Here is a 13,914-nt window from a genome sequence, read left to right on the forward strand (position 1 = left end):
ATTTTTAGTTTCTACGATTAAAATAAAGGTAAATTTGATTAAGGTTTATTATACTTAAACCTTACCGTTTTTGAAATATTTTCAATTTTGTAAAATGGCAGTAAAAATTTTAAGGCTTCATTTCTCCAAGGGTATCAAAGTTTTTAATACTAAATATTTATTGAACTTTATTTACTGATCAGTTATTGTGTTGCAATGATAAAAATAATACTACCTTATACAGAGTGTCTAAAAATTTATTTTAAATAATTATTAGCTTCAAACGGCAATAACTTGTTTAATTTAAATGAAATGCCCTGTATATTTTAGGAGAATCAGATGCACAATTAAATTGTCTATCAAATTATATTATACCATTTTTTACTTATCTCTTTAAGTTTCCGTAGAAAATGCATTTCCTTTTAATTTAGAACTTATTTATCAATATACCCATGGACTATTGACATTTTAGATTATTTTTAAAGATGTACCGAATTTTTAAAGAGTACAGATACATGACAGATACTAATATTGTCGATGTAATTCGTTTATTTCATTAAAAAATTAAAAAAACTGTTTAAATATTTGTTAAAGAGGATCAGTTAATATGATTCCAGTATTCAAACAACATTAACTGACTGTTTGCTTTGATTAATAATAATTGCTCCAAATACTAAAAAACTGAATTTTGTATGGGCATTAGACAGTGTGATAAAAAGTAACACCTTAAAAATGATATTTCATTTTTTAATAAATGCTTATTTATAACTACAGAGACTTTAATTTGATAACTTATTATTATATTGATTTCTGACTCAAATCCACATTTATTTATAATAATTTAATAACGAACACAATTAAGTATGTAATTAATTAGTATATGGGCGCAAATAATGGTGTTATATTTAATTAATGGTATACTCTTTTATAAAGATTTAAATAGTTTTCTTTTTGCATACAAATGGGCTAGTAATATTATCGTTTTGCTAAAAACGATAATATTACTAGTCTGTACATTTTGTACATTTGTTGCTTTAAAAACAATCTAAAATGTCAATATTCCATTGATATATTGATAAATGAGGTCTAAATTATAAGAAAATGCATTTTCTACGAAAACTTGAAGGGATAGGTAAAAAATGGTATAATACAATTTGATAGACAATTTAATTGTGCATCTGATTCTCCTAAAATATACAGGGCATTCCATTTAAATTAAAGAAGTTATTGCCGTTTGAAGCTAATAATTATTTAAAATAAATTTTTAGACACTCTTTATAAGGTAGTATTATTTTTATTATTGCAACATAATAACTGATCAATAAATAAACTTCATTAAATATTTAGTATTAAAAACATTGATACCCTTGGAGAAATGAAGCTTTAAAATTTTTATTGCAATTTCACAAAATTGAAAATATTTCAAAAACGGTAAGGTTTAAGTATAATAAACCTTAATCAAATTTACCTTTATTTTAATCGTAGAAACTAAAAATGTAATAATATACAGGGTGTTCCATTTAAAAAAATACAACTTTGATATTTTTTATTTATTTGGGACACTCTATCTTGTAAAAATATTTTTAAATTGTAGCTCTAATAGTCCTTCAACGAACCCCAAACTTACAATTTGTAAAAATCTCATCGTTTAGCTACAATACTCCGTGTCGTATGTGGTGAACAACCCTGTATATTTTTTATAAATTTTTATGGATTTTATAAATTTTATGTCTTTTGGATATATACGAGTATATTTATACTGGTTTTTAATGTTCATCAGTGGATTTCATCATTTTTAAATTTAAGTAGGAAAAAATATCCAAGTCTCTGAGTTACTTATTATCATAGACAAATTCAGACCATCAATTTTTCTTTTGAGCCTATTTTTGGGCTTTTGATCACTTCTCTTCTTTTTTTTTGTAGAATACAATCTACTTAGAATTTTACTTCATGTTTATTGGTCAACTTTATGTATATTGGTCATAGTTTTTGGTTTACTGCTTTCATTTCTCTATAATAGCCTGACTCCCATATATTATTGATTGTGGAAATAATATTTATTATTTAACATTTCTAAAAAATATTCCATTGACTGTATTTTTACTTAAGTCTTATTTGTTGGTATTATCTTATATACCATCTATTTTCATTTTTCTTTAATAGCTTGACTCCAATATGTTCTTGTAGGTAAAATAACATAATTTATTGATTCTATAAAATATTCTATTAACTGTATTTGTATAAGTTTTCTTTTATTTGTATTATTTGTCTTGTGGCATTCTTCTAATATTTTTTTGCTTGTGTTTCTTGCACAGAATTTTAGTTTTGATGGTTTCATTTTTATGTAATTTTTTCAGATTATTTGTAACATTATTACAATTAATTAACACTTAACAATTATATTACCCTTAAAAATCTCACAACAATGGTTAATTTCGAATATTTTTCCTGGCGCATTCGCCATTTATTCAAAAAACCTGACTCGTCTTCCATTCCACTTCTGGCTTTTCTAGCATTTTTTCAAAGGATTTTCCTGATTAACATCGACTCCAGAGCATCATAGCTAGCTTCCCCTAAGAGGAGGAGACCCGGGTCACCCACTAACCTTGATGTTCGGCCATCGATGACCTATATAGCATGCATAGGTACCCAAGGGAGTGACCACCCTCTGGTTTACGAGCTAGGTGTTCTAATGCTAGAGGCTTCGGCCGGATACGACCTGGCCCCCAAGGTACGAGATTTCTTCGTGCACGTATTCCGTGACCCTCGAAGGCGCAGGGGGCGGGATATCGGACATTGAAGATGATGAGGGGGGTCCCGGTGGATGTCCGCTCGATGGGTGACGAGGGTGACCCGAGACGAGGCTGCTTAGCTGGGATGGGAACTGACTGGTGACGCTTAATCGTCGGTCAAGGGTTAAATCTGATGAAGGGAGGCGATCTTATATGCTCTGGGAGATTTTCTCTTTAAGTGCTTGATGTCAATTTTGACTAGATATTCCTCAGAGAAGGGTAAGCATAACTTTTTGTTAATTTTCCAGTTCTTATTGTCACATACCTCTTTATTTTTTTAAATATCTACATCTACTAAAACTTTTTGCTCCATCTTGCTTTTGGCCTACCTCTATTTCACTATTTTTGTCTGGTATATTTTCTTTATTATTGAAATATTATCATTCATCAATTCTACAAACTCTCCCAATCATTCTTTCATATATTTCTATATTATTTTTGTCGTTCTTCACGTATTTCATCAATTCTGTTTCCTCTATAGAATGATATTTTTTAATCATTTTAATGCCATTTTTCAATTCATAATATCCTCATTTTATTATTTGTCTCTCATATTTTCTTTATTAGTGGAAATATCACCTTTCGTCCATTCTATAAACTTTTCTGTTGATTGTTTTGTTTGTGTTGGTCATTTTTTGTGTCAGACTTTGTATACTTTTCTATGTCAGATTTTTCTAAGACATAGTATTTCCACATTTCCATTGCCTTATTCAGTTTTATGTAATTAAAATAATATGTTTATTTTTCAATTGATATCTCATCTTCATGTCATTTTTTTTATGTATTGAAAATATCTTTTATACTATTTGTTTCCCATATTTTCATCCTTGCTGGAATGCTATCATTTGTAAATTCTATACTCTTCCATTGACTATATTTCTAGGTCGTATATAATATGTATATAATTTTATATTTTTTTTTATTTGTCATTCTTCTCAGACTTATTCACGAGTTCATCACACATTTTTATGCATTTTTTTTCAATTTCGCATAACTCTATTTATATTTCTTTCATATTATGTTCATTCTGCGAAATCTTCTATTAATTTATGTATTTCTGAGTTATCAGTCATTATTGTATCATTTTTTTCAAAAATATATTGTATCATTCTGTGTCAAGACTTCTCTAAGTCATTTTGTTTCTATTGTCTATATGGAGTAATTTTGGAATCATTTCTTGACATTTTTCAGTTTCATACCATATAGAGTAAAACAATTTAATTTTTCTTGGGTGGAATTTATTATTCTATATCTAATATATTATTATATTTCTAAAAAGCTTCTTTTATTTATATTATTGTATTATTGTTTATATTACTGCTATTCTTCTGACTGCTAAGTCTTTAATTTCATTTCTATTGATGCCTACATAGACTTGCATAGTTTTGGATTCATTCTTAATTTCCTTTTAAAATTAACTTTGTGAACGGGATATTGCACTGCTTTGGAACAAGGATATTTTGGAACAAACCACCGTCTTCAAGATGCCATTAGGATTAAATTCAACATTCCACAGTGGATTGAGAAGAGGAAGCTCATTCAAGAGGAAGCTAAATAATTTTGGATAAATTATACTAAAAGTTTTTTTAGCGAAATATGTTTAATAAATAGATATAAATGAATAATTTCAAATAAAATATTTTGGCGGATAATTTACTTTACTGTAGGCAACTAAAAATTCATAAAAAATTATTTTTATTATTAGGCAACTATAAATACACGTAAGTGTATATAGAGTTGCCTATATAAAGAGTTTGTTATTTTTTAAAAATTAGTTTGACACGTTTAATTGTTATAATTAAATTATTTCTGAATTACAGACACAACTTAATGTTTTTCCTTGTGTTGTAATAAAAAAAGTTCTCTGTGTTACGAAGATTTCTATATATCTTGTAATATTTTATGTATCCTATACCCAAATACAGTCCTTGCCCTATACCCTATCAATTTATTTGTTATTTAAAGTTATAGAAGTAATAGTTTTTAATCAAGCTTGCTACTGAACAATTTATTAATTATTTCTTTATATTTTTCTTACAGAACCAAGACTTTCCAGATAGAAGATTTATTTACGTCAACATAGTTATCAGCATGTACATCAACACCTTCGATTTAATATACGTTTTATATTACTATTGTTAATGAAAAATAATGTTAATATACTATAATTAATGATAAATGAGTTTCACTGTACCAAAATATATTAGAAATACTGTCTAATCATGAACAACAATTATCAAAGAAATAGTATATTTTAATTCTAAACAAACTTAACAAGTTGTTCAAGAATAGACCAGTATTTTGTATATAATACCTACGATTACTTCCTCACTCTTAATATACCCCTGATAAAAATTCCTGATATTTCGTCTTTTAATAAAAAAATTGCACGAAAATTTTAAGTATATACCTTGTCGCACTTTTGTACTCCTGGTACATATCCGAGAAAATTCAATTTTTGCCAAAGACTGCACGAAAATTTTTAAACCGAGTCAAAAATCGTCGATTTCTATCAGGAGCACATAAAAGCGAAGTGGTAAGGAGCAAATTTGTACCACATTTAAATATAGCATCGATCAACGGTATTTCTGCTATCTCTAGCACTTCGACCTCGTTTCAAAACTTCAACCCTTAATATCTCGGAAACTATAAGGGATAGAGGGGAACGGAAGTCGGCATTCGATAGGCATTTCAACCCTCTATAAGGGCGCAAAACAAGGGCGCGATCGGAGACCAAAAAATTTTTTGGCGAAAAATGAGGTAAGGGGTTAACCTTACTTCATTTTTGCCGGAAAAATTTTTTGGTCTCCGATCGCGCCTTAATTTTGCACCCTTATAGAGGGTTGAAAGGCCAATCGAATGCCGTCTTCCGTTTCTCGATATCTCTTATAGTTTGAAAGTTATGGCCGTTTTTCCAAAAAAATCTAGCAATTCTAACTCGTTGGTCAGTTGCTCCATTATTTGCCAGTGCGAAATTATTTTTGGTGGGTTTTGTCAAAAAGCGGAGAAATCTTGAATTTGTATCAGGAACATATGAGTGCGAAGAGGTATTTTTTGATACCAGGAGCAGACCCAGTTACATTTGCCATTTATCAACTATTTTTACCTCCTTATGTACTCCTGGTATAAACTCTTAATTTTTCAGGCTTTAATGAAAATTAGATTTTTTAATCCTTGTCCAAAATCATAGTTTTCTTTCAGGAGGATATTCGAACTTCAAATGAAAAAATTATTATATCAACAAAATTTCCGATTACTATCAGGAGAATATAAGGGTAAGGAGATAAACTTGTATCCCTTGGTGTATTATAGATGTAAGTAGTAATTATGAAATATAAAACAACAATTAATCTTAATAGTTTTATTTATTCATAATAAAAATATAGACACGTATACATATATTTGACAAAGATAGACCTAAATCTAAATAGGAATAAATTTATTCTGGATGCAGATTACTCTAATTTGTTAAACTAATATACAGTATAAAAGATCTAAGTTTTATGATCAAGTGGGCTTTAATCCTTAAAAATGAAGGTACTGCTACCGTATAATCGAAAAAAAAACGGCGTCCAGTTGGCTGGGAAATGACGATCGATGACATTTCCCATATAAATTCACATGTAAAATGACAGCGATCTTAATTTCATAGCCAACGCTGACGCTGTTTTTTTCGATCATACGTTATTTCCATACGTATTGTTTATTTGTCAATAGAAAGTACGCATGATTATAAAACGTTTTGATCAGGGATGGTTACGGCGAAAAATACACGTAAAAAACTATAAATAATGTAAAAAACTTGGGTGAAAAGGGAAAACATACCCCACATTTCTCTTCCTTCAATAATATATACAGGGTGATTTTTAACCTATACGCATAAACTTGGGAAATTATTGCTGATGACAAATAAAGACTAATAATGAAAAAAAATTTTTAGTAAAATATTTTTAGATTCTGAAATTATTTGAGTTTTTTTTTCACAAAAATTTATCAATTTATCAGTAAATGCACATTCAATTTGATGGAATTTACGTTTTTTGTTTTTATTTCAAATAGTTTGTTACCTCCGCAAATAAAATTTGCAATAATATTTTACTAACTTTTTTTTTCATTATTAGTCATTATTTGCCATGAGCAATAATTTCCCAAGTTTATATATAGGTTAAAAATCACCCTGTATACATACATTTTATATTATTTCTGCTTATACAATATGATAAAAAAAACGGCGTCAGCGATGGCTGTGAAATGAAGATCGCTGTCATTTTATATGTAAAATTATATGGGGAATATCATCGATCGTCATTTTCCAGCCTACTAGACGCCATTTTTTTCGATCATATAGTATTTAGATTTCTACACAAAATATAGAAAATATATTAACGAAAAAATGCCTAAACATGAATAAATTATACCGTATGATCGAAAAAAAAAAACATCTGGTTGGCTTTGAAATAACAGTTGATGAAATTTCCATTACAAATTTACATATAAAATGACAGCGATCTTAATTTCCAAGCCATCCTTGACGCCGTTTTTTTTTCGATCGTATGGTATCTGCTGTACATTGTAGTAACAGTTAACATGTTTTCAAAGAAGCTTTTCGTGAAACGTAAAAATATACCTTGTACAAAACTAGGAATTTTCTATGTTAAAAAGTAGTTTTTTTACATAACAATGAGCTAGATTGTTTTTGATAGTAACAAAACTAATTTTTTGTGTAAAAAAATGTTTGTTATATGTAAAAAATAGTTTTTTACTTTATGATTATAATCATATCCGCCCCTAGTTTTGATCATATTTTATATTTTTACTTCTTTAAGACTAATTTTTTTTGCGCATTTGGTAGGCTTTATATTATAATTATCATATACCGTATGATCGAAAAAAAAAACGACGTTCAGTTGGGGGACTTGGAAATAAACATGATGATATTCCCTATATAATTTTACATATCCCCATGTAAAATGACAGAGATCTTTATTTCAATGCTTTCGCTGACGCCGTTTTTTGCGATCATATTGTATTACAACTTAACTAAAATATTACATTTAATAAGAAGTGTTATCTATAACCAATAATTATTATAAATGGTATTCGACTAATATAACGTAATATTCTTTGGAGTATAAAAAATTATATTAATTTTAATGCAATTCCATAGAAATGATTATTTATCAATGGTCAAAGCCTGCTTGACCAGAAAACTTTTTGATTGCACAGTGTAAAGTTAATAAAAGTTCCAAGAAACTGTTGAAAAAAGAAATTAAAATTTTGATAGTTTTGAATTCTGTATTTTTATACAATTGGAATCTGCTAAAATATATTCTTGATGATACAAGAATTTTTTTAACTTAAATATTTAAAAAAGTTTATGTATAAATTACAGAATTCAACGTTTGAAATTTTTACTTTTACAATTTCCAAAAAAGTAAAGACCAATTTCTTCTTCAAAAAATCTTCTTCAGATGTGTCTTGGTGGAGTGTCCAATGCAGGAAAAATAGAAGTACCAGTACCAGCTGCAGTTATTATAGAATTATTTCCAAAAAATTGGTGATCTGAAAATTAAAAAAAAAATAGTTAGACTAACTTAGACTCATACACATTAAGTTTTACATTATTTATTAATAATAAACATTTTTAGCGTAATTTACCTGAAATTATTAGCTTCTTCGTTAATGATGAATTTCATTCCCAATCCGCTGTTGAATATTGAATTTAATCAATCTAATAGCACCAAGAACGTGGTTGAATTGAAGTGTAGCTGTCTCAAAAAATCCTTGTTCCAAAGCAGTACAATATCCCATTGAAAAACTTAATTTTAAAGAGAATTAGAAAATGAATGAAAAGAAAACCAATGAGAAAATGAATCCAAAACTATACATTCTATGTAGACAATAGAAAGACCTAGAAGTCTTAGAAGAGTAGCAGTAAAATAATCAATAATTAAAATACAAGAGGAGATTTGGAAATACAATTAATGAAAAAAAAATTATACTTAACAAAAATAAAATGGTATAGCGAATTGAGGTAAAAAGGTATGATGAATTGAAAAGGTCATGAAAATTATTCCAAAACTACAACTCTAAAAATAAAAGGCTTAAACGCTTAGAGAAAGGAAATCTTGACATAGAATAATGACTTACACAAAATTATATAAATATAAGAAGACTTAGAATTATTATAATCAATGGAAGGATTTATGGAATTGATTAATGACATACAAATAAGGGAGAAAATATGGGAGACAAAAAATATGAAATAGAATTATGATGCATTGAAAAAATCTTGAAAAAATGGCATGAAAATGAGAGAATTGGAAAAAAAATGAAATGAAAACGAATAAAAAAATTATAATTCTATGCAGGCAATAGAAATGTTAAAATAAGTCTTAGGAAAATCTCAGAAGAATGACACAAAAAAGGACAATCATGGGAAGAGTTTATAGCACTGACGAGTAATGATATTGTAATAATAATAAAGAAAATATAAAAGACAAAAATAGTGGAAAGAGCCAAAAAATAAGAGGTATGTGGTCAATAAACACTGGAAAATAAAGCAAAATAAACAAAAGGTTACGCTTAGCGTCCTTTCAGGAATATCTAGTCAAAATTAGACATCAAGCACATAAGAAAAAATCCTCCAGAGCATATAAGTTCGCCTCCCTTCATCAGATTTAACCCTTGACCGACGATTAAGCCTCACCAGTCAGTTCCCATCCCAGCTAAGCAGCCTCGTCTCGGGTCACCCTCGTCACCCATCGAGCGGACATCCACCGAGATCCCCTACAGGCGGACCCCCCTCATCATCTTCAATGTGTCCGATATCCCGCCCCCTGCGACATCGAGTCGTCACGGGATACGTGCACGAAGAAGTCTCGTAGCTTGGGTGCCAGGTCGTATCCGGCCGAAGCCTCTAGCGTTAGAACACCTAGCTCGTAAACCAGAGGGTGGTGACTCCCTTGGGTACCTATGCATGCTACATAGGTCATCGATGGCCGAACATCAGGGTTAGGGGGTGACCCGGGTCTCCTCCTCTTAGGGGAGGCTAGTTATGATGCTCTGGAGTCGATGTTACTCAGGAAAATTCTTTGGAAAATTTTTAGAAAAGCCGGTGACAAGCTGAGGATTTTTAAATATGTTATTGCATATTTAAAATTGCCATTCAGGGCATATGATCTGAAATATGTAAATGACATGAAAATGAATCCGTTCAAACTAAAATTCTATACAAGAAATTAAACAATCAAAAAGGAGTATTAGAAGAACGACACCATAAGAAAAATAATACAAATAAAAGAAAGCTTATAAAAATACAGTCAAAGGAATATTTTATGGAATTGATGAATGATGGTATACCTACAATGCCGAATATATGGGAATCAAGCTATTATAAAGAAATAAAAGTTAACTAATAACAACATGAACATAAATTCTAACTAGGTGGTATATTTTACCAATCAAATAAAATCTAGAGAAATACAGTCAATGGGATATTCAATAGGATTGATAAATGATATTATTCCCACAATCAAAAATATAAGAAAGTAAACCCAAAACAACATGAAGTAAAATTTTCTACCAAAAAAAGAGAAGTGACCAAAAGGCAAAAATTGGCCCAAAAGAAAAATAAACAGACTGAATTTGTCTATGATAATAACAAACCATAATATCGTAACTAATTAATAACTTAATTAAATGTAAAAATGATAAAATCCACTGATGAACATTAAAGATCGGTAAAAATATATTTACCCAAACGAAATAAAATTTTAAATATGCTTCTACAAAAATCATAATGGATTGTTGATAATATTCATGAAAAGGATAAATGTACTACCCTGCAACTGTATACATCCATTGATTTATTGTGGAAAATCTGTAAAAATAAATAAATAATTTATTAATTTTACTAATTAGGTATGCTATAATAATTGTTTTTTTTTGTTTCATATTAACATTAAATATATCTTAAAAAATATGGTTATGGTCTGTAATAATTAACCAGATAATAAATTTATTAAAATGGTTTTTAAGTAACAAAATAAACTTACCTTTCACCAGATAATGTAAAACCAATCTCTCGTAAACCAGAATGATAGCCAAACATCCGAATTATATAACAGGTGACCCAGGCCACTTCTTTTAGGTGGTCTTTATGTGCTGGGTGTGTATTATTAATAACACTCCTAAAAAAGAAAATTATAATTAAAGAATTATATTAAAACAATGTAAATTTAACTAACATATGACGACAACATGTAATATTAAAACTGAAAAACATTTTTCTCAATCTGAAAGTACATATTATGTAATTGTGGAAAATGGGGGACACCTATAGGTATACTAACACTGACTTATTTTAAAAGACGTAAAAAATACTTTGACTGCCTGCACAAACACCTAAAAATTACCAACAAAACATCTTGAAACTCTACCAAAAAAATGACCGAAAAAACAAATACCCAATATTTCTAAATATGAAGCAATATTTAAGTAACTTTATTGTTATTGTATAATAGAGACATCAAGGAATGTATCTATAATTCCATATACCCGATTGTGAAAAAGAAAATTATGAAAATTGAAAAATATAAGCTTTTAAATGATGACGTCTCTGATGATGTAATTGAAATATTTGAAAGTGAAAACTCTATAGAAAACAGGCAAAGTAATAGTTACTTACATTTTCAGGAGATTAAACAGACCTTAAGGAACAGAATAAACTCAAATAGTACACAGAAAAATCATTTTTTCTATCAAAAACCAGAAAAATTCAAGAGCGACAAAAAGACTATTTGATAACAACGGAAAATGTCGTACTCAGGTCGTACTGGCAACTGGCTACGTTGTCAAATTGAACACACGCAAAACAGAATGGTAATTTTTTGTAAATAATTCTATATCTAGAAGAAAATATATTAATTAGTCTATTGAAAACAGAGTTTGATTTTACCATACGTTTATTAGATTCATCATGATTTAGTAACGATTCAATTTAATTTATGTTTTTAATTTTTTGGCAACCTTGGAAATACTTTAGTTCAAAATTTTCTCACTTTTTCCATAATGGCGCTACCGGCGTTCTTCTTCTTTTTCGCATTTCAGGCCTTAAAAGAACAACAACCACAGAATAAAAACAATGTTCTTCTTCTTTTTTATACTTATAGCTCAAAGCATGCTCAACCACAGATTGACATAGACTTTCTCTTCTTTTTTCTTAAATGGCTTGAACTTGTATAAGTCATCCAGCCTATACCAAGAAAAAATAAACAAAAGAAGAAAGTTTAAATTATAATCTATGGTTAATTATTAGACAAAGACAACAACAAAAAAAAACAAGAATAGCAATAGTAATAATTTTCAATTTCAAAAACAAATTTCGCAATTTCCCAGAAAATAATATATCTTTCCATTGTGTGATGTGAAGCTGTAAAATCGTTATAAATTTATTTAAACCGATGTAAAATAGATGCGCTACCGCAAAATTAAGGTGCATAAAGAAATCCCGCATGAACAATTGACAGGAAAATATAGTTAATTGAATTATTTATTTCGCCGTTTGCTATTGTCGTTTGCAAACCGCGGAACCTGTCAATTTAAATTAAATTAAAGCGTGTATGTGATTTATTATTTTTCTCTCTCTAAAGATCACAATAGGTTAATAAGGATATTAATTTGCAATTTTAACTAATGAAAGTTTCAACTAACTGAAGTAAATTAAAAAATTATAAATGAGAAGAAAAATAGTTTACTAAATATTTGTTGCAAAAAGTATTTAAAAAACAAATAATTCGTACAGTACATCAATCTGAATATTTCATAATATCAAGTCTATCTCATGTTTATGAAGCATATATACAGGGTGATTCGCGGTAGAATGTAGGTTAGACGTTTATGGAGAACCAGCGATTAAATTTTTTTTGAAAATTTGGACAGAATTGCAGAATTTTAATTATTAACGTCATATTTTTTGCTATTTTAAAATGTTAAAGAAGCATTTATTTAGTTCATAGTATGGAGGCTAAAAGGCCTTTGAAAGCCTCCATAGTTCATGATTTAGTTCAAAGCTATGGAAAGAGTGATACTATGAGTATATAGTTATCGGAAAATAACGTATATAACGTTATATGACGTTGAACAAGCAAAATTTTTTATGAAGAATGTATTTTTCTCAAAATCTCAATAATAAAAAAGTTTTTCCTCTTGCAAAGAGAATCCGGGGACATACTGTAGATTTGCTCAAATCAAAATTAAAAAAAAATGATATTACCTACTGGATTTCTCCATAAACGTCTAATATTATCAGCGTAAATCACCCTGTATATATATTTTACGTAGAATTTTTTATTTCTACTCATTTATGATTATAATTATTTTTTGTTTATTTATAATTTCTAAGAAAAAATATGTTTTTGTAGATTCTTATTTTTTAGTAGTGTATATAATTTGCCACTATAATTGCTGTTTTTAAAAGTATTGTTGAAGGTTTTCTCTAGCGATTACCAATATAATATAATATATTATATGATGCAAATTCTTTAAAGAATTACTTAAAATAATTTAATTACAAAGAAGGACAAAAAGAAAAAGGCATATCCTCATATTGTAATAACTAATAGCTTTAAAACGTAATTAAAATGAAAGTAAAACAAGTTCAAACAATAATTTTTAATTAAATATTTATTTAATATAAATTAACGTTTAGCGGTAAATAATTTTTATAGTCAAGCTTAAGGACCAATCATTTTTGGGTCAAGATTATATTTCACTTTTCAAAGTCATTGTAAATTATTTTATTTTCGACCTTTTTTGTCTCTACATTTCCTACAACTACATTTTTATTTTATATTAAATGCTATTTTCCGCATTGTTTTGAACATATTTAAGACAATTTTTCTGTATATTTCTATATGTAATATGGGTAAAATATACAGAGTGATTCACGGCGATGGAAGCTTAGACTATATGGATTATTTTTTACCGGTGATAGGACTCTTGGAAATTTGGATTTTTACATATGCATCTGCTCCACCTATCTAAACCACCTATCACCTGTTCAGCGTTCTGTGTTTTTTCTTACATGTGCTTTTCTGTGACCGAAAAGCTCGATACGTGATGTTGTTTCTCTTCCGCACTC

General features: G+C 28.5%; 1 protein-coding gene and 1 long non-coding RNA gene across 2 annotated transcripts in view; both read right to left on the bottom strand.

Moving 5' to 3' along the window:
- Positions 1-13,914, bottom strand: part of LOC115891874 (zinc finger protein OZF-like) — a 203,506-nt gene that overhangs the window by 170,158 nt on the left and 19,434 nt on the right. The gene's annotated exons all lie outside the window — the stretch shown is intronic.
- Positions 9,769-11,587, bottom strand: LOC115891890. The gene is made up of 3 exons (XR_004051932.1): positions 11,461-11,587; positions 10,829-10,963; positions 9,769-10,653 (listed from the first exon to the last, which is right to left on the bottom strand). It is a non-coding gene; the product is annotated as an uncharacterized LOC115891890 (long non-coding RNA).

Source organism: Sitophilus oryzae, unplaced genomic scaffold, assembly GCF_002938485.1.
Source record: "Sitophilus oryzae breed Bouriz unplaced genomic scaffold, Soryzae_2.0 scaffold_119_pilon_pilon, whole genome shotgun sequence".
NCBI classification, from domain to species: domain Eukaryota; kingdom Metazoa; phylum Arthropoda; class Insecta; order Coleoptera; family Curculionidae; genus Sitophilus; species Sitophilus oryzae.